This window comes from Nyctereutes procyonoides, unplaced genomic scaffold (assembly GCF_905146905.1).
Source record: "Nyctereutes procyonoides isolate TBG_1078 unplaced genomic scaffold, NYPRO_anot_genome, whole genome shotgun sequence".
NCBI classification, from domain to species: domain Eukaryota; kingdom Metazoa; phylum Chordata; class Mammalia; order Carnivora; family Canidae; genus Nyctereutes; species Nyctereutes procyonoides.
Window position 1 is genome coordinate 554,546 of NW_026575129.1, and position 23,329 is coordinate 577,874.

General features: G+C 35.9%; 1 protein-coding gene and 1 pseudogene across 4 annotated transcripts in view; both read right to left on the bottom strand.

Moving 5' to 3' along the window:
- The window catches only part of CERT1 (ceramide transporter 1), a 105,882-nt gene that overhangs the window by 75,889 nt on the left and 6,664 nt on the right, over window positions 1–23,329 (bottom strand). The window lies entirely within an intron of this gene.
- LOC129521104 (U2 spliceosomal RNA) lies at window positions 3,927–4,104 on the bottom strand (annotated as a pseudogene).

The window sequence follows — 23,329 nt, forward strand, 5'->3', positions numbered from 1 at the left end:
AGAAATAGAAATAAAATGGTAGTCTAGAAAGCTGGAATTAAAGAATTTGGTAGCTTCAACTGAATGTCACCATTGTGATGAATGCAGTATCTTCATACCCATACACAGAGATGGTAGTTAACAGAAAATGTATACAAGGTAGCCAGTTCCACCATCAACAATTTGACAGGTAGGTGGCATAAAAGAGGGATATATCAATTATCAGATGATAGAGTCTGTGAACACAGAAGCCTTGAGTTCCCAAAATGTGTAAAAGTGAGGGAAGCGATGTCTACAGGGCAAATGACAGACTTAAGAGGACATGTTTTAGAAAATATTGAAGTCTAGACAACTGAGCTTATATCACGTGCCAACGTACATACAACACTCCAAAATAAAATAGAGAACTACTTGATTCAAACACAACTGCAATGAACACAAATGAGATTACTTTACTCTCCCCAAAACCAAATTGTGTCCCCAATGAGAAAGCCAACAACAAAAAAGGAAAATATCAAGGAAAATGTAGGTGAGCCTCACACTTTACCCTGTTAAAATTTATCGTAAGGGATCAAAAAAAATTTATCAAAACGTGAAATGACACTTATATCTACTGTCTTGGTGTGTCTAAGTCAGTTCTTTCAGTTTCTATAACAAAAATACCATTAAGTGTTACAGAGCTTAAACACAAATTTCTCACAGTACTGGAGGCTACAAGTCCAGATCACAGTGCCAGCATAGTAGTGTTTGAGGGTCCTCTCTCTGGTTTACAGATGGCTGCTTTCTAACTCTGTCCTCAGATGGATGACAGAGAACTCTGTGGTCTCTTCATCCCCTCAGAAGTGTGCCAATTTCATCATGTGGTCTTCACTCTCATATCATCTAAACCCAATTACCTCCCAATGTGATCACCTCTGAATGAGAAATTAAATATTCAACACAAGAATTTTGGGAGGACACATGCATTCAGTCTAAAGTCTTTACTAGCTATTAAAAATAACGTTATAGGAACAAGAGGTATAAATCCACAAAGAAAAAGAAAAATTTTCTACAAAATTAATTAAAGTTTTATTTATTTGTTTGAGAGAGTGAGCGAGCACAGGGGCACAAGTGGGAGGGAGAGGCAGAGGGACACTCAGACTCTCAGGAAGCCAGCCGTGGAGGATCCTGAGATCAGGATCTGAGATGAAGTTAGATGCTTAACCAACTGAACCACCTAGGCACCTCTCGACAAAATTTAAAAGTAGAATGTGGTAACTGAGTTATTTGGCTTGAGAAAGCTGAAAATTAAGAATCTAAAAGAAAAAAGAAGAGAAAAGAAATCAAGCCAATTTGTATGCAATGACAGAAACGCAAGGGAACTGGAGAGAACAGGTAACCATAAAAGTAAAAGCAAGGGTATAGTTGGGAAAAAATAAGATCAAGAGTCATTTAAAGGTGCAATTAAACCCCGGGAATTCCAAGCATTGGTTACTACTCACCTACCACGGTGCAATATTAGAGGCACCACCCCTACCTCTCAGAGAGATTATATCAGTTTTAAGAAGTAGGGACAGTCCTACACAGCAGTGGGTGTGGGGAAAGGAAAAAAAAAAAAAAGCAGATACGGAAATATTCATATTTATTTTTTTCCCCTACCTGACTTCCAGAGAGCTAGCACCCACACAAAGTTCCTTCTATCCCCTTCTGCCCATAGGAAGATTCTTCTATGAGAAAATTAAGTAGTCCAAGAAAAAAGGCATAAAGTAACGATATTTAAGGGTTTCACACCCAGGCACTTAATCAGTATGATAGTTCTAAACCATGAACATAAAGAAACATTTACCTTTCAAATCTGGTAGGTATGTGTCACCAAAATGAGAGAGTAATAACCAAGAGAAGTCAGCAGCATTTGAGATCCAGGAAAAGAAGCAGCAAAGGGACTTCCCAGGAAGACAAGGAAAATGCAAGAAGCAGAGTTATGGAAAAGACTCCAAAGTCTAGATTAGAACAGTATGACAGGATGCTTTAGAAGAGATTTCTCTGGTAGGGGCAAAAGTGGAAATGAAAAGACTATCTAAAAGGTTAAACTCAGGGGAAAGAATGTAAGAAGACTTAGAAATTCAAAGAAAGTCAACCAAATTTTTAATGAACTTTATCATTAATATATAGTAAACTTTATCGATTTTAATCACTGCCACAATCAAGATGGAAATGTTTTCATTTACATAATCCCTTCTAAAGATTCCTCATGTTCTCTATATAATATCCCTCCCTCTGCCAACACCTTCCAGAAACCAAGAATTTGCTTTCATCTATTTATTAGTTTGCATTTTTAAAGAAATTTATGTAAATGAAATCAGTATGTACTCATGCCTCAGTGGTTTTACTCAGTATAACAATTTTTGTATTCATTTTGTTGTGTCTTACAGTAATTGATTCTTTTTTATTGCTGAGCTGATTTATAATGAATATAACATTTTGTTTATTCACCTGTTGAAAAATTGCTTCCACTTTTTTATTTTGAATAAATGATGTGAAAATTCCTATGTTATATGGATATATATTTTTACTTTTTTTTAAAGATTTTATTTATTTATTCATGAGAGACACACAGAGAGAGGCAGAGACAGAGGCAGAGGGAGAAAGAGGCTCCATGCAGGGAGCCTGATGTGGGACTCAATCCCGGGACCCCGTTATCACGACCTGAGCCAAAGCAGATGCTCAACTGCTGAGCCACCCAGGCACCCCTATTTTTACTTCTGACCTAGGATTGGAATGCCTAACTCAAAAACGTAGGTATACATTTAAGGAACTGCCAAAAATAGTTGTACCATTTTACATTCTTACCAGTAGTGTATCAAAATCCAGTTATTTCACATCCTTGTTTGGGCTTACTTTTGGACTCTACACTGTTCCACTGATCTAAATGTCTATTCTTGGGGTGCCTGGCTGGCTCAGTCAGTAAAGCATGCAAAACTCTTAATCTGGGGGTTTTATGTCTATTCTTACTCCAAAAACACTAAATTATTGCTGCGTAACAGTCTTGATATCATGTAGTGTTGTCTTCAAACTTTACTCACCTTTTAAAAACTGCTTTGGCTAATCTCGGTAGTTTGCATATACCTATGTATTTCTAGATACATTTAGTACCAGGTTGCAGTGATTCCATAGGTTTTCTATAGATTAATATGGGAATGTGTGATCTCTTAACAATATTGACCCTTCCAATCCATGGACATTTCTCCAATTACTCATGTCTTCTTTATCTTCACAATCTCATTTAGCCTGTACTGTACAGGTACGATGCACAATGACTGACTGATTCCTAAGTAATGTCTTTTTTAGGTTACTATACATAAAATTGTTTTTAAAATTTCACTGCTTACAGTATATAATACATTTCATAATTGTAATATTAACCTTATATTCCATGATTGTGCAAAATTCACTTAGTACATCTGCCAGCTGTTTAAATAATACACCTAAAGTAACCTACAAAACAAAAACATTGATGCCACCTGCAGTTTTCCTTCTGCCTTTCTGATCTTTATGCTTTTTTGTATCTTTTTTTCTTGCCACACTGAAATGACTAGGATGTTCAAAACAATGTTAAAATTGAAGTGGTAAGCCAGACATCTTGCCCCGACCTTAATCTTAGGAGAAACGCATAAAATATTTTGCCATTAAGCACGATGTTAAACTATGAATTTTGTTCATGTCCTTCATTAGACTGATTTTCCTTTCTACTTCTAGTTACCTAAGAATTTCTTTTTTTAAATTTAAATGAATGTTGGATTTTGTCCAAACCTTTTTTTGGTCTGTATCTACTGAAATTTGTTATGAATTTCTGTAGTTGTTAAAATGGCAAATTACAATGACTGATTTAACACATTGAATTAACCTTGAATTCCTGAGATAAGGTCCATTTGGTCGTGACATATAATCTTTTTTTTTTTTTTGTACCAAGGGGGTGCACCATTCTTGGAGGTACTATAATACAAGGCTGATGCATGGAATGGATCAGCCATTTTCCTGATCCAAAAACCCAGTTACTATATTGTCCTTGGATAGAGAATATATCAGATATTAAAATGGTAAAGACAGATACTATACACTATCTTAGCCAAAAGGCTCAGAAGTGATACATAAATCTTTTTATATACTATTGATTTGTTAATATTTTGTAAAGAAATACGGACAATATCTATGTCCATCACACAGCTGTAATTTTCTTGTGATGTCTTATCAGGTTTAGGTTTCACAGTTATGCTGGCAACCTAACAAGTGCTAGAAAGACTGCATAAAATTGGGACTATTTCTTGGATGTATTAAAGAACATACCAGTGAAGTCATGGTGGAAATGTTTTCTTGATGGAGGAGGTATTAACAACATCAGTTTTTTAGACTTTGGCTTATTCAGATTTTCTGTATCTTAAAAGCATTAAAAGGGAAAAAATAATCCTATAATTAACGATATATATTCACTTTAAAAAAAAAGATTTTATTCATTTATTAATGAGAGAGAGAGAGAGAGAGAGAGGCAGAGACACAGGCAGAGAGGGAGAAGCAGGCTCCATGCAAGGGGCCCAACATGGGACTCAATCCCGGGACTCCAGGATCACGCCCTGGGCCAAAGGCAGGCGCCAAACTGCTGAGCCACTCAGTGATCCCCATATTCACTTTTTCTGATACTCTTCACCAATTCCTAAAGACCTCAGTTTGCCACTGGGGGTATTTCTCTCCAGCCTGAAAAAGTTCCATTAACATTTCTTGTAGTACAGGTCTGCCCATAAGTTCTCTTAGTTTTCCTTTACCTAAAAATATCTTTTTTACTTCATTTTTGAAGAATATCTTCACTGAATACAGAATTTTGGAAAGATAATTTTTTTCTTTCATTCCATTAAAAGACATCTTCTGGCTTCCACGATCTTAAGAAGTGTATGGTAATTTGAATCTCCCCATTTATGTGTCACTTTTCTCTAGCTATGTTCAAGATTTTTTTATCTTTGGTTTTCACAGCAGTTTGATATGTTAGGTTTCTATTTATCCTGTTGCTGTATAGCTTCTTGAATCTATAAATTTATATTCTTCACCAAATTTTGAAGGTTTTACTATAATTTCTTCAAATATTTTTTCAATTTCTTTTCTCCTCTCAAGACTCCAAAAACCCCATTTAATTCTGCTCATTTAAAACAAAGAAACAAAAAAACCAAGTTAGGTTAAGAATGACTTCTTTTGATCTATATTCAAAAACCGGATTATTTTCTGTCATCTTTATCTACTACTATAAATCCCAGAGAATAAATGTTTTTTATTTTGGATATCATTCTAAATTCCCACTGGTTCTTTGTATATGTTTCCTTTTTCTTTGTTGAAATGGCCTTCGTTTTCATTCACTACAAGCCTCTTTTTCTTTTACCTCATATAATTACAAAACCTTCTTTAAAAATCCTTGTCCAATAATTGTAACATCTTGTTCATTTTGAATTTGGCATTTGTGTCTTTTCCCTTGAGAATGTGTTGTTATTTACTGGCTCTTCATGTTGAGTAATTTTGAGTTGACCTTGAAAATTGTGAGTGTTGTGCTATAAACTCTGGATTCTGTTATATTGTTCTGAAAAATACTGTTTTTCTTTTAGTAGGCAATTAACATGCTCAGACCCAAATTACTAATTCCATCATGTGTTTAATGGGCAGCAGCTAGGATCTCAGTTTAGAGTACTTTCATTCTCGTCTGCAATACACACAAATGAGGGGCCAGGTACAAACTTGGACAGAGTTTTATATTTAGAATTTGAGGTTCCCTTTCTTTAGCCCCTTTTTTCTGCATTACCTCCTCACTAACTGCATTCCCTCTCCTGGTACCTACAGGTAAAAAAAATGGCAAGTGTTCTTTAAGAGTTTTAGCTCCCTACATCTCTGCCATGGTGGCAGTAATTCTGATCACATTTCAGACCACTTTCCATCTGCCTCACACATAAGTAGTTCAGAAGTCAACCAGAGATTTGGGGAGAGTTTTTACACAATTTTGAGTTCCCCTTCTCTGGTTTCTCTTTGTGTATTTTCTCATTTTCCATTAGCCCTGGTAGTACCAAAACCTTTCTTAGGTTCTGTTGGCCAAAAAGATACCTGGTTGATTTTTCTGTTAAAGTTTTAGCCACCCAGTACCACCACAACAGAAAAGTCACCCTTATTCTACTCATTGCCAAATATCCTCTCCACTGATATTTGAGTCCAGTTGAAAGGACTCACTCATCAGGGAGTCCTTTCAACTCAGATGTTTGAGCCTCAGTCCCAAAAGGCTCTTATGATACCAGTACCAGCACCAGTAGGCAACACTTTCTCTTCCGAGGTCCAACTCCCAGCCCTATCTCCAACTTATAGGTTCTGTGAATCCCAATTTCATCCCCTCGTTTCTCTGGCCCTACGATTTATAAAAGCTGGTCACTGCAATTAATACCAATGTACTATCCACAGTGTTTTTCTTTTGTTCTTTTAGTTCTAAACATTTTCTGCTGAAATACCTACAGTGGTTTCTGGTTCCATGAGAGGACCTCTGAATGATGTAATAAACAGTCCAAAAATAGTAAATATTCATTTCATAATGGAGTAATAGATATCCATTCAAAAACAGTATTTTCAAAGGTTGGAAATTTGACAACTTAGTATGTGAGAAGAAGATAAAAGAGGTTACAAAAGCATATGTACAATGTGATCCTAATCATGCTGTTGCCTCAATAGCACTTTAGTACAACCACGTGATTAAAGACTGTACAACAGAGGCCCTGTTTGGCACACCCATATAATTCAGGCCACAGTGACTTACACTGAACAAACATTTATTTATTGAAGGTGGAGACTGAAATTCAGGCAACTATCGTCCACACAAAAACATGCACACCAGTGTTCACAACAGCTTTATTTGTAACAGCTCCCCAACCGGAAGCAACCCAAACATTCTTCAATTGGTGAATGGTACAGAAACTGAGATATATATACTACTCAGCAATAAAAAGGAACAAATTATTGATATACTCAATAGCCTAGTGGATCTTGAGGAAATCATGCTGAAGAAAAAAGCAAATCTCAAAAGGTAACGTTGTATGATTCCATTTATATAAAATTTTCAAAATGATAAAATTATAGAAATGATGAAAAGATTAGTGGTTGCAGGGGTTAGACATGAGATAGTAGGCTGGAGAGAGAGGAGAGAAGAGTGACTATAAAGGGAAGAATGAGGGATCTTTGTGCTGATGAAAGAGTTTTGTATTTCTATTGTAGTGGTGGTTACAAGAATCTATGCCAGTTATAAAACTGCACAGAGTTACATACACACATATGCATGCATGAACACATACACACACACACACACACACAAATGAGTACATGTAAAACTGGTAAAATGTGAATAAGGTCTGTGGGTTGTACGAGTATCAACTTTTGGGTTTTGAATTGTACTATGTAAGATTTTACCATGCAGGGAAAGTGGATAAAGGATAAATAAAACCCCTGTGTTCTATTTTTGCAAGTTTCTGTGAAAGTGCATTTATTTCAAAATTAAAAGTTCTTTTTAAGTTTTGAAAAATAAAAAATATTCAACAAAATGTTCAAAGTGGACTACATAAGATTAACATCACGTGCAGGCTGATGACAGAGGCATTAAAGAGAGGCTAACTGGCTATATTCAGAATCTAACATAGATGGTGTGATCTTGGCAAAGTCCCCACAGTCTGGATAATGAAAATATTGCTATGTAGCTGTAGAAACTAGATTCTGTCAGCACCCCAAGACATTTAGGCATGTGTCAGTATACATAACATATGATTTACAGGGAGGAATAAATGCTCTGGTAAGCAGACATTTCAATTTTCTGGTAAATGCATTCTCTGTAAATATTCCACTCAGAAATATATGATAATCTGAAAGTCTGGCATAGAAACAAAATAAGGGGCAGCCCCGGTGGCACAGCGGTTTATCGCTGCCTGCAGCCCAGGGCGTGATCCTGGAGACCAGGGATGGAGTCCCACGTCGGGCTCCCTGCATGGAGCCCGCTTCTCCCTCTGCCTGTGTCTCTGCCTGTCTCTCAATCTGAATGAAAAGAAAGAAAGAAAGAAAAGAAAAGAAAAGAAAGAAAGAAAGAAAAGAAAAGAAAAGAAAAGAAAAGAAAAGAAAGAAAGAAAGAAAGAAAGAAAGAAAGAAAGAAAGAAAGAAAGAAAGAAAGAAAATAAGGAGAATTAGTTGAAAGATTTTTAGTGGCGAGTAGCATACCAAAGTTAATGCAATGTTTTTTCCAACTTTCCTTTTTAAGTCACAGAATCTTTGTTCTCCTCCCTGCCCAACAAATCTTAACTATAATATTTACACATAAAAAAAAAAACAAAAACACAAAATGATAGGACAGAGGTTTGAAGGAAAGAAGTACAGACATCTTGCCTCTGATGTGATACCCAGGGAAGGATATCACATCATTTTAGTGTATTTTGCCAAGGATGCATAACCTGAATCAAATCACAAAGAAACATCAAACCCCAAGTGAAGAACATTCTAGAAAATAACTGGCCTGTAGTTTTCAAAAATATGCTACACTACACAAAGTAAGGGTAAGGAAATAATTGCTCTAGATTAAGTGAAACTAAAGAGACATGACACCTAAATGCAATACATGTTCTAGACTGCATTTTTTTATTTTTTAAATATTTTATTTATTTATTCATGAGAGACATGGGGGGGGAGGGGGCAGAGACACAGGCAGAGGGAGAAGCAGGCTCCATGCGCCACTCAGGCATCCCTAGACTGAATTTTTACTAAAGGGAGAAAAAATACTATATGGAGCACTGTTGGAACAATGGATAAAAATGGAATATGAACTATCAATTAGAAAAAATTATTACTATATGAAATTTCCAGACTTTGCTAGCTATATTATGGTTATATCTACAGAGAGTGTCTTTGCTTATAGATATTATAACACTTAAGCATTAAGTGGAAAACAAGTAAGATAAAGGGAACCGACTCTCAAATGACCCAGGGAAAAATATAAGGCATGTGTACACATGTGCCTAGAGAGAATGATACAAGAAATGTTAAAATATTGGTGAATCTAAGTGTTCACAGAAGTAATCACATTAGTCTTGCAACTTTTTGTATAAATTTATTCCAAAATAAAAAGTTAAAAACGATACCTTAAAAAAACAGGAGTAGTCTCTTTCCTTACAACAGTACCTTGAAAGCCAGCTACTTAATCTCTCTTTATATCCCATTGTTAAAGGGAGACAACGTCATCAAATAGTTAACAAAATCACTAATATTAAAACCAAAGATTAAATACACAAGAGAAAAAAAAAGGAATTCTGAAGAAATAGTCAATGACATAAGGATCAAAAAATAAAAATACATGGGCACATACTATGTGACACATGTACATTCATATATGCACACAAATATACACAATTTATAATTTCAACCAGGCCTTTTCCCTTCAACCTCTAATTGCCTCCTATCTTCTGAATGTTTAAGAGGATTAATCTCAACATTCAAAACTGGTCAACTGATGGCTTCACCCAACTTCTCTTGCAGGCTTCTACATTTCCATAAATGGTACCTACCAAATGCTCAGACCTGAAATCATCTAACCCTTCATTTTTCTCACATCGTATGAGGCTTCCATCAGCAAATCTGCAAACCTTGTCAACTGTACTTTCAAATTAAATCTGGAATCCAATCAGTTCTCATAATCTCCACCAATACTACCCTGATCCAAACCATTGATGTCTCCCGTCTCAAATATTTGCATAGTCACCTAGGACTGCCTAATTCTGGTTCCCTGCTTTCATTCTTGCCTCCTAAAATCTATTCTTAACAAAGCAGCCAGAAGTGATCCCAGTACAAGGATTAAATCACTCCACTGTTCAAGCTTCCAGTAACTTCTCTTCTTACTTAACATAAAAAGTCAACGTCCGTCGATGACCCACAAGGCTCTACACAACCAGGAGCACCACCTCTGTGCCTACTTTTCCTACCACTTTCCCTTTGTCTATAAACCATACAGGCCTCCAGCCAGAAAGGCCTCCTTACAGTTCCTTCAACTACCCTGGAGGAACTTGACAACTGCTGCTCCTTCTTACCAAGTCACCTCTTCCCACATTCATTTTCCTCTGTGAGATTTCTACTCAAATACTTCATTATCACCCATTATAAAACCCCCTGCCACACATGCAAATTTTACATTTTTGAAATAAGGATGTGTCTTACAATGGTATCAACTAGAATTGGCAATGTAACATACAAAATAATGGTGCATCTTAAATTTGGTGGTCAGACTCATTAAAATACAGTAATACTTTACCATAGAAGCCTTTCCAGACTCATCCTGCAATAAAAGATGCTCAGATAACAAGAACCACTTAATAAAAATGTTATTTACTTTAAGAGAGCAGAACCTAAGAAAAGGTTCCCAGACAAGGTTAGTTTGCATAATCTCACTGTCCCCAATTGCATAACATCTTTCCAAAGACTCTATTTTCCTTTTCTGTTTATAAACCTAACATGCAAATATTGAGGAAAATATATACGAAAGCAAATTATAAGTATTCAGTATTTGCTGCAATTTTTTTTCACTTAAAGTATTGACTTGATACACTCTCTGGGTATTTTCTCTCTTATTTTTACCTCAATTTTGGGAATTTCTGAATAAACAAAATCCTGCTTTTAATATTAACCCTTAGGTAAAGGGTGGACCATGATGCAACCAGTACCAAATTTCTTAATTTTCAATATGCTTTGACATCTAAACCTGTGCTGTACAACAGAGCAGTCATTAGTCATGTGTGGCTAGTTTGAACTAAGATGAGCTAGAAGTGTAGAATACACACTGGGTTTTGAAGACTTGGTAGAAAACAAAGAACGTAAAATATCTTAGTAATAAATTTTTAAAATTATTTTTAAGTAGGATCCACGCTGGGCATGGAACCCAACATGAGGCTTAAACTCATGACCCTTAAATCAAAACCTGAGCTAAGATCAAGAGTTGGACGCTTAACCAACTGAACCATCCAGGCACCCTAGTAATAATTTCTTATGACTGTGTGTTAGGATGACAATATTTTGGACACATTAAATAAAACATAATAAATCAACCTCATTTGTTTCTCTTTTTCAGTTACTTATGTGGCTTGTATTTGTGACTCACATATTTCTATTGGACAGCCATGATTTAAAACTCATTTATTTATCCATGTAACCAACTAACCAATGAAATATTTATGAACACCTATGATTTACCAAGCACTATTTGGGGCACCGAGGATACAATGGTAAGGATGAACAGGCATGGTCCTTAACTTTGCAGAGCTCACACTAACCAAATCATCACACAAGAAATGTAAAACTTTAACAAGCCATAAATTAGAAAGAAGAAGAAGAAATACATCTCAACATGATGAGAAAGCCTATAATAAAAGGACGCAATCTAATCATAGGGTCAGGGAAGGTTTCCAAGGAAGTAATACCTGAGCCAAGAGAAGGAGGATAAAATGGAATGAACAAAGGAGGAAAGAAAGAAGTTCAGACAGCAAGAAAAGCACATATAAAGAGATGTGGCAGGAAAGAGTAAGCCTAGATAAGACACTGGAAAGACAGTATGACTGGAGAGGACATCATGAGAGGAGGGAGTCTGGTAAGAAATGAAGTTTAGCGGGCAGCCCGGGTGGCTCAGTGGTTTAGTACCGCCTTCAGCCTAGGGCCTGATCCTGGAGACCATGCCGGGCTCCCTGCATGGAGCCTGCTTCTCCCTCTGCCTGTGTCTCTGCCTCTCTCTGTGTGTCTCTCATGAATAAATAAATAAAAATCTTAAAAAAAAGAAACAGAAAAAGAAAAAGAACTGAATGTTTAAGAAGGCAGATCATACAAAACCTTATAATTCAAGAGAGTCGGAAGCCCAGCAGAGAAGGATAGCATAATGCATTTTCTTTTTTTCACTGGGCCTGAAATACTTCATTTCATTTTAGAAATTTAGATATTAATTCTGTCATCTTAAATTATTTGAAGGCATCAATTAATAGACTCAAAACAAAATTCTAATCCTACAAAAATCCTCTGTGCAGACCTGTGGTGCAAGGGTTCATGCACTCCTGTACAAAACTGGTGAAACTTCGGAATCCTCAGAACAATGCTTTTAAAAATGTAAAGCAAAATACGTATGATTCTAAAAGAAACCAATTACATAAAATTTATGATTAAAACATTAAAGTTCAGGTATCCTAAAATATATGTGTTACTTTATACTAACAAATTAGTATCTAGTAGCAGATAGTAGTATTTGGAGAGATCTACAATATGTCAATAATGTCATGGGATAGTATCTGTAATTTTTGTTGAGTGAAAAAGTCATAGATACTGACAATATTACTGTAATTTTTCCCTACATTAATAAAGAAAATGCAAAATTTTGGTTAAAAGTTAGTGAAAATAAAGTTGCAATCGTTTTTTTTTTTTTTAATTTATGATAGTCACACACAGAGAGAGAGAGAGGCAGAGACACAGGCAGAGGGAGAAGCAGGCTCCATGCACCGGGAGCCCAACGTGGGATTCGATCCCGGGTCTCCAGGATGGCGCTCTGGGCCAAAGGCAGGCGCCAAACCGCTGCGCCACCCAGGGATCCCAAAGTTGTAATCTTTTCTCATGATGTCTATAAATCCCTTGTGGAATTGTTATAATGGAATCTGACTGGTAATGGTTTGCCATAAAAAAAAAAAAAAAAAAGATCACCTACCTACCTACCTGTCCCAAGAATCTTAAAAAGCAAGCTTCTGCATCTAAGCACATTCTCTAGTACAATAAAACCATAATATTTCAGACTGAAAGAAAGGACTTCTGGTAAGTAAATTAATATAAATCTTCTATATGCTATACTCTGCCTAAAATATATTGTGGCCCACAAAACTTTATTAAGCTTCAATTACCTAGTTCAACAATTCTGAATACTTTCTGGTGATTTGTGAAAATTAAATCCACGTGAGAAATATAAAACTTTGGTATATTGGGGTGCCTGGGTGGTGTAGTCAGTTAACCATCTGATTATTGGTTTCCGCTTAGGTCTCAGGGTTGTGGGATCAAGCCCTGTGTCAGGCTCTGCATTCAACAGGGACTTTGTTTAAGACTCTTCCTCCCTCTCCTTCTGCCCTCCCCTTTCCTAAGATAAATAAATCTTAAAAAAAAAAAAAAAAAAAAAAAAAAAAAGATTTGCTATAGTTCAACTGAAAGGCTTTTACTAGGCACTGGGAATCATAACCCAATAAGGGACTTTCCATTCAAATTATGTGATGGCTGAGCCATGAATATGCATTTGTATAATGATAACATTACTTGTTGTAAAACTGTGTTAGAACTTAAATGATTATAATTACTTTATGATCAAGGCATATTTAGATGACGTTAACTCAGCTTTTATTTATTTTTTTATTTTTATTTATTTATTCATGATAGTCACACAGAGAGAGACAGAGAGGCAGAGACACAGGCAGAGGGAGAAGCAGGCTCCATGCACCGGGAGCCCGACATGGGATTCGATCCCGGGTCTCCAGGTTCGCGCCCCGGGCCAAAGGCAGGCGCCAAACCGCTGTGCCACCCAGGGATCCCTAACTCAGCTTTTAAAATGGATTCTTTCCAAGTCTTCTAAATAGCAAAAACAATTTAATAACTTGAAAATATTCATGTATTTCAAAAGTTTCACTTTTACATAGAACTTGCAAATACAACAAGAATCTGTTTTAATAAGCCTCTAGATGCACACTGAAGTTTGGGAACCACTGGGCCAATGGATATCCTTCCACCATTTGAAATAGAAGTGGGCAGTTACTATTCTTCTTGAAATAAAAATCAAAAGCACAAAACCAAGAGAAAGGCACATATATGAAAAGATTAAATATATAGAGTAATAGGCTAGAAGAAGATAATTATGACTAAAGCAGATAACATGTAAAATACCTAACACCTTTTTTAAAAAATATTTTATTCATTTATTCATGGGTGAGAGAGAGAGAGAGAGAGAGAGAGAGAGAGAGGGGCAGAGACACAGGCAGAGGGAGAAGCAGACTCCATACAAGGAGCCTGATGCAGGACTCAATCCCCAGACTCCAAGATTATGCCCTGGGCTGAAGGCAGTTGCTAAACCGCTGAGCCACCCAGGGATTCCTTACCTAACACCTTCTTGTTAGCGCCTAACAATTGTGTAGTTCATGTTTCTTTTTTAAAAAATCTTACAGTTAGGACAAAAAGATGAGGAATGGCTCAATCAGAGAAGGACAATCATCATATGGTTTCACTTATATGGGGAATATAAGAAATAGTGAAAGGGACAATAAGGGAAAGGAGGGAAACTGAGTGGGGAAAAATTAGAGAGGAGGACAAACCATGAGAGACTCCTAAATCTGGGAAACAAAGAGTTGCTGAAGGAGAGGAAGATGGGAGGATGAAGTAACTGGGTGATGGGAGTTAAGGAGGGCACTTGATGGGATGAGCACTGAGTGTTATACTATATGTTGGCAAATTGAATTTAAATAAAAAAAATACACCCCATATTCTTTACTAGAAGAGAGGGGGAAAAAAAAGATGAGGAATGGTTTGTTGAAAAGTTGTGGCTTGGTTTGGACCCAGAATAAATAGAGGGTTTTGATAGTGGAGGAGGGAAAAGACATTCTAGATAATGGAAAATTCAATGAGCAATGTTAGCAGAGAATGTCAAAGTGCCAGTTAGACCAGCAGTCAGGTTGATATAACCCATGTTCATCTGTTCAATTCATTACTATTCTGTTTCTGAGACAATCACTTAACAATTACCAAAGTCTGAACCTTTTACATTCATTGTCCATTCAGATGGCTAGCACCAACAACACAACTAATAGCAATTCCTCTGCTTTCATGTATAATGACTCCATTCATTTAAATGTCAGATCAAATACCCAAGTGCAGAGAGCAAGCAGTTAAGAGAATGAGCTCTCCATTCTTTACTTGAGCATAGCTATTTTTCTTGCTTTAGGAAAGTAGCTCTCAAACTTCAGCATGCATCAGAATCACTTGAAGACAGAATGCTGAAGCCCATAGCCAGAGTTTCTGACTCATTAGGTCTGAGGTTGGGCCTGAGAATTTGTATTTCTCTCAAGTTCACAGCTGATTTTGATGCTAATGGCCTGGACATCACACTTTGAGAACTATGTTCTCTGCCTTATTATCTTCCTCTTTCTTATTTAATACTTGTTTGTTTTGATGGGGCACATTTTCTAAATGAAAGCTTTGCAGAATGTGTATTTGAGTATTTTTTACCTCTTATTATTGGAATTTTCAAACATATACAAAATAAAAAACAGGATAATAAATCCCATATTCCACTATCCAGCTCTGACAACATTTTTGATCATTCTTATTTCATCTATTACTTCCCACTAATTCAAGCCCTTCCAGATGGATTATTCTGACGCAAATTCTAAACATATCATTTCATCAGTATTTAAATATATATATATGTGTATATATATAAGACATTTTATTTATTTTATCTTCAGAATTTATTTATTCATGAGACAGAGAGAGAGAGACAGGCAGAGACACAGTCAGATAGAGGCAGGCTCCATGCAAGAAGCCCAATGTGAGACTGGATCCTGGGACTCGAGGATCATGTCCCTGGGCTGAAGGCAGGTGCTCAACCACTGAGCCACCTAGGTGTCCCTAAAAAAGACATTCTAAAAGCCACAAGAAGGAAATTTTTTGAGACATTTTTAAATGCTTTTATCTGCCCCTATGCTTTAATGGTTTAGCTGGATATAGAATTCAGTGTTGAAAATAATTCTTCAGAAAAATAAAGGCACAGCTCATTGCATTTTAGCCTCCAGCGTTCTGAGAAGTCCATAGTCCTTTTGAATCCTTATCCTTCATTGTGATTTTTTTCCCCCCAATGGAAGCATCCAGGATCTTCATTTCTCCCAGTGGTCTACTCAGTACGATGATTTGTCTTTAACAATGGGTCTTTTTTTTTTTTCATCTATCACTCTGACCTTCCTTGATCCTTTCAATGTGAAAGCACGTGTCCTTCTGTCCTCGTCCTCTCTCCATCCCTCCCTTCCATTTTAAGATTTATTTTAGAAAGAGAGATTACAGCAGAGAGTCAGAGGAAGAGAAAGAAACCCAAGAACTCAGTGCTGAGTGCTGAGCCCCAAGTGGGGCACAATTCTAGGACCCTGAGATTACAACTTGAGTGGAGACCAAGAGTTAGACGCTGAACCAACTGCACTGCCCAGGCACCCAAAACTCATGTCCTTTTATTACTATGAATTTTTCTTGTATTCTTTTTTTTTAATGTTTTCTATAAATTTTTTCTTGCATTCATCTCAGTAAACTCATTACATTTTTGAAATCAAAATTTTTTATACTCTTGTATCTTTTATTGATGCTTCCTTTCTTCTTTGTTCTCTCTTCCTGAAGTTTCTACTGCTCAAATATTAAAATTCTTGGATCATTCCATTAATTTTATCTTTTCTCTCATTCACTATCTTTTTTATCTTCTAACCCTTTCAAATTCTATATTCTAACCCTTCTGATTTTTTCATCAATGCTACCATACTTATCATTTCCATTTTTGTTTTATGTTTCCAAATGCTCTTATCTCTGAGAATACAGAGAAAAATTTTCTTCTTTATTTTTGTGGAACATTTGAATAATTTGTTGCCTTGTCTTGCTCTCTTTTATCTGCAAATCTCTTTTTTGCAGAAGAGATGTTTTTTTCTTGCTCTCTTTCATACTGCATATCTTCAAACTGGTCCTTGACTGTCCATTTTTAAGAGTTGGGGATCCACAAAACTGACTGGAACCTGTAATGTTATGTATGAGCAGTTTATCAAGGATGAGGAGCCTCACTGCTAGCTAATCCAGTTGGGCTACTTTGCTGAAGAAGCTCTGATGTTATCTTTAGGTCTTTCCTCTTAGACTGATCAGATTCTCTAGAAGTCCCCAGCAATCTCCTGCCTTCAGTATGAAAGTATGTCACCTAGTGTATGGGGAGCCATTCACTTCGCACACTTCCCCTAACCTACCTGTATTTCGTATCACTCCTTGCTTTCAATTGTTTCTAATGCTTACTTCCCCACTCTCCAGGTCAGAAACCACTATTTTATTGTCTCTATATAATAAATCTCCCATCTACATCAGGTTAGTGCAGGGTTTGGTCAACGACCCAACTGCACAGATTTGGGAGAGAAGAATCTGGGGATGTGACTGCTTCTTAAACTGATACCCTGTGTATCCTCCTTGTTTTTCACAAGTTTCACATCCAAATTCTTATTTCAAGAGGTATCGGGTACTGCAAAAGTATTATATGATTGCAATATAAATCTAGTTCTGTTTCCCAACTGATAACTTAGGATTTGGGTTTCCATGATGTATTAACTCACTTAGCACTTGTCCATCTGTTTTCCAGTTTCTAAAATATTCTCTTCTATTGTCTCCTCTCCAGTTCTCCCTTTTTATTTATTTTTATTTTTTTATTTTTATTTATTTATGATAGTCACACAGAGAGAAAGAGAGAGAGAGGCAGAGACATAGGCAGAGAGAGAAGCAGGCTCCATGCACCAGGAGCCTGACGTGGGACTCGATACCGGGTCTCCAGGATCACACCCTGGGCCAAAGGCAGGCGCCAAACCTCTGCGCCACCCAGGGATCCCCAATTCTCCCTTTTTAGTTTAACCCACTGACTATGGGCAAGGAGATAAAGGTATATATGCATCTTTCCTAGGATAGATTTCCTAATGTTTAAGTCAAATGAAATTACCTGACAACTTTCACAAAAGAAGAGAACTTCACTTCACGAAAATGGGTTTATTTTTAAGTTTCAAGAATCATCACCCAACCCTGTCTCCTGCCCTCAATATATTATTATTTTAAAGACCACCTTAATTTCTGGATGAACTTCAACTAATAATGGCTTCTTGGCCTCTTGGTTCCTTATGATCAGTTTATACTTGATCTTTCTCTTTTTTAAGTCACTTTAATCCTCTTTAATCCACACTACATTTTTAAAAGAAATACATTTTTAAAAGAAATAACTGTTGGATAATATATATTCTTGGGGGACCAAGAGAACATAGCATTCTTTATCAGCCATGGTTTCCTTCCTTTAGTGGAGAAACAACAAAGGTCAGCATACACACCACTTACTCCAAAGAAGCTCAACAGCAATACCAGTGAATTCACTACATGATGAGTTTTAAGCAGGTAATTTTAAACCTAAAGCTTTGTCACTTTACTTAAGAGAGAGGGTACCACTGTACAGCCAAACGAAAAAATAATAATTTAAAAAAATGTGAGAAATGTTACCTCTATACAAATAATGTATTTTAAAAACTTAATAAGAGTGCTGGTATCCTTGTAAACTATACTGGGAAATAAATAGCCTTCAAGGGTCCCTAGGAATTCAGAGCAAAAAGTCTGCAAAATATACATTTAGATATGTTTTAAATGGTAATTGATTTTCTGATGATAGTGACAAAAATCAGCCTGTTAGGAGAAAGTATTTGCCAAAAACAAAGACCTTTCATAACTCAACATTAAGAAGACAAACAGAAACAAAGATTTGAACTGACATATCACCAAAGAGATACAAATAAAAAGCAGAGAAAAAGATGCAAAACATTATTAGTCATTATGGAAATGTAAGCTGAAACAACAAAAGATCACTACAAAGCTACTAGAGTGGTAAAAAAAAAAAAGTGCTGACAAAAATGATGAACAACTGGAATTCTCATACATTGTTGGTAGGAAAATAAAATGGTATTGCCACTTTGGAAAAGAGTTTGGCAGTTTCCTATAAAGTTAAACATACAATTTACTGTATGACCCAGCAATCTCATTCCTAGTTATCTACCCAGGAGAAATAAAAGCACAAGTTTACACAAACAGCTGCACATGAATATTTACAGCAACCTTACTAATGGTAGCCTAAATCTGGATACAAACACATACCTCTCAATGGTGAGGATAAACAACTGTGTGCATCTATACAAGGGAATTGAACTCAGTAATCAAAGGAACAAGTTAGGGATAAATGCAACATGGATGGCTCTAAATAACATTATGCTGCATGAAAAGCCAAACACAAAAAGCTTCACACTGTATGACTCCATTTATATAACATTCTGGGAAACGCAAAACTACAAGAACAGTTTCCAGAGGTCAAGGATGAAGAGGTAATTGACTACAAAGAGGCAGGAGAGAACCTTCTGGGGTAATATTAACTGTCTATATCCTGATTGTGGTAGTGATTACATCATTGTATACATTTATGAAAGCTATAACTATACACTTAAAAGGGGTGAATTTTACTGGATGTAAATTATATCTATATAAATCTGAGTTTTAAGAAGGTATGACATGACTTTAAAAAAAATAGATTATATTTATTTATTCATGAGAGACACAAAGAGATAGAGGCAGAGACATTAGGCAAAGGGAGAAGCAGGCTCCATGCAAGGAGCCCGATAGGGGACTCAATCCTGGGACTCTGGGATCACGCCCTGAGCCGAAGACAGATGCTCATCCACTGAGCCACCAGGGCGTCCCATAAATTATTCTGTTTAACACACATAAGTAATTCATACTTCAAGACATCCCCCATCGTTAACCAGTTAAGGAAGGTGAAACTCAGAGAAAGTTAGTAATCTAGCCAAAGGTACCTCTGGTGGTAAAAAGAGTCAAGATGCCCAGGGTTGACTTCAGAGCCCATGTATGAAATGTTAAGCATTTTGGAAATTAAGATATAATGCTAAATAAAAATACTACATAAAAACTAGTGTATGTGAAGCTTAAAAGACCTTCAGGAAAACTAAGAAAATAAGCCTCTTGCTAACTGTTTTAAGCAGGCAAATCTAGAAAATTATGTATATTTCTTACTTTATGAAAACTTCAATGCTAAAATGGAGACTATATTTATTGGAGATTTAACAGAAGGCAATAATAGTAAATTACAAATCTTAAAGAATGGCTTTATAAATATTTAACAGGCATGTTCTTGCAAGTCTTACACAAAATAAAATGTATTATTATTTTTTTTTCCTATGCTCAGTGACATGTGATAACACCAGATGAGAATCAGGAGACTTGGGTTGTAGTCCTAACTCAGATATTTAGTGTTATGGGTTGAATTATGTGCTCAAAATGTATATATGCTGAACACTTAATCCTGCATACCTCAGATTGTGACTTTATTTGGAAACAGGGAAACAGAGACGTAATTAGTTAGGATGAGGTCAAACTGGAATAGAAGAGACCCCTAATTCAATATGACTGGTGTCCTTATGAAATATTCGGGAAATTCAGATATGAATATGCCCATGGAGAGAACGCTATGTGAACAAGAATGCAAACATCGGAGTAATGCATCTATAAGCACCAGAATGTCAGATTGCCAGCAGACCACCAAAAGCAACAGAAGGAACTAACCCTGATTACACCTTGATCTTTTAGTCTCCAGATCTGAGACAATAAATTTTTGTTTAAGCCACCCAGTATATGGTACTTTGTTATGGTAAGCCTAGCAAACTAATTATATTCTGTAATTGTAGAGTTTTGAGTAAATTATTTCAACATTCTGGGGTAATTTCAACAAGTATCCTTTTTTATATTTTTCCACTTATAGAAACTTTTACCAAATATTTTAAATACTTTTTATATTTGAATTATTTAAGTTATATTATTCGAGTTACATTCAAGGTATCTAAAGATAGAAGATAGTATTTACAAAAGAACTAACAGATACTAGTTTTTCAAAGCATAAATCTTAGTAGTCTAAGATTCTAATTTCTTCAGAAATTCATTGGCAAATGCTCCTCAAATGAGAATTATCAACTAGTACCTATCTAATGCTTTTTTACTTGTTGCATATACCTTCCTCTTTCTGCCAGTTCAATATAGCAAAATCATGTACTTGATAAAAGGACAACTCCTTAAATTTCTCATTAGAGTTCCTTGTATAACGATTATTTACGGCACACTACTCATTTGGGAGATATCCAATTTGCTGAACATTATTCTGTACCATAATTTCTTACTATAATTCCACCTTAAAAACTTTTTGGATCTGATTAGTCTTTATTTGGCACTTTAAAAATTTTTTGTTTGGTTTTATAGTTTTCTTTAGTTTTGAACACTTCTCTCCTTTGCTTTTACAATCTCTATTAGCTTCTTTAATTTTGCCAGGATCTTCCAACTTCTCCTTCAACCCCTACTTACCTAAGAGTAATTTTTAATTTTTAAAAATCTAACAACATTTTCATTACCTTGCAGTTTTCCTTCTGAAAATATTAAATCATGAAACTGGTGGATATATCTCCAAATAGCCAACCTACAAGAATAATAGTAATTCCATTCATTTGGTAATTAAAGAAGTCCTACAGTTTCAGGTACACAAAGCCAGGTACCTAAAGTGAGCTAGGACTACAGACACTTGGCAAATCAATTCAAGACATTACTACTTTCATTGTACCAAATATCTCTACCTACCTAATTCCCAAAACATCTTAACTCAGTAAATGCAAAGAAACCACTTCTTTTATCTTCATGAAAAGATCATGAAATGTTCGTTGATGAAATATTAGTAATACAATTTTAAACATGCTACAAAGATGGGATCCCTGGGTGGCGCAGCGGTTTGGTGCCTGCCTTTGGCCCAGGGCGCGATCCTGGAGACCCGGGATCGAATCCCACGTCGGGCTCCCAGTGCATGGAGCCTGCTTCTCCCTCTGCCTCTGTCTCTGCCTCTCTCTCTCTCTCTGTGACTATCATAAATAAATAAATTTAAAAAAAAAAAAAAAAAACATGCTACAAAGAAAAGGAATACACAAACCGAGTTAACAGAAGACCGGGCAAAAACAATCTCAAATACATGCAGGAATGCAATATATAATGAAGATGGCATTTGAAGCCAATAGAGAAAAGCTAAATTATTTAATTAATGGCTACAGAATACACAGTCATTTGGAAAACAATAAAAAGCTAAATTCCCACATCACTTCTTACACTAACTCCTACAGGAATTAGAATTACATGTAAATTTTAGATGAAAACATAGCTATGTATTGTAGTTTTTGAAGTGGGATATAGTATCTAAACATAACTAAATGCAGAAGCCAGAAAGGAAAAGGTCAATAAGAGTATAGAAAAATTTGGAGATCCTTGGGTGGCTCAGCGGTTTGGCGCCTGCCTTTGGCCCAGGGCGTGATCCTGGGGACCCCGGACCGAGTCCCGCATCAGGTTCCCTGCATGGAACCTGCTTCTCCCTCTACCTGTGTCTCTGCCTCTGCCTCTCTCTCTCTCATATGAATGAATGAATAAATAAGTAAAAGAAAATAACATAACAGTACTCTTGGAATACTATTTAGTAAACAATAAAAATTTCATTCATCCCATTTTCACATCAACCAACAACATATTTTCAAAAGAGTCAAACATAGTAACTAAAAAGCATCTGATGATATGCAAAAGGAAGGAAATGAAGAATCAAAGACAGACACTTCAAGATTATAAAACATGTTCCTATCCACTATTCTGTCCTCTAGCATAATGATCTATCTCAAGGGAAATAAAACCCCCAAATATAAAACTATACACAAATTCAAGATGCACCATAATGTACAACATACAAGTCAAAAAAAAAAAAATACTGAGCTTTTATGTTCAAACTTTCTTTAAAATTTTTTAAAATTAATATTTATTTAAAACTGATCCCAAAAATGGAGAGTAGAAGTTTCATTCTTAACACTTACAAACAATTCCTCTGCAAGTTTTTCCAACTCAATATTCAACTATGTGTTTTTCCAAACTCTGAATATACATGAGGGGCAGAATGTACGAAAAAAAAAAAAAAAGAGGAAAATACTGTAAGATTTTCCTCAAATGTGTAACATAAACCTATGTAACTTAGATTAAGAAATCAACACAGATTTAAAGTATACTTTTTACTTTTATAAGCAATATAATTTCTTTCGTAATGTGAATTCTCTATGACTGCATCAGTAAAATCTATGATTAGGTTTTAACATACCCATTTCTAGATTTTCAGTACAAGAGCACCCTTAACTGACCTCCATTTAACTGACCTGCTTTAGCCAACACCTTTTTTGTTCTTTCATTAAATATGCCATGGCACACTGAGTACTCTCACCTTGCATGCTATTTTTAGTATATTTAGCCACTTCTGATCCCACAGGTTATGTTTAACAAATCAGTTGGTGGTTCCCAAACCTGTTTATGCCAGTTTACCTGTGGCGGTCTTTACATAATTAATATTACGTATATCTACAGAATACAAGTGCAAAAAGAGGATTGTTTC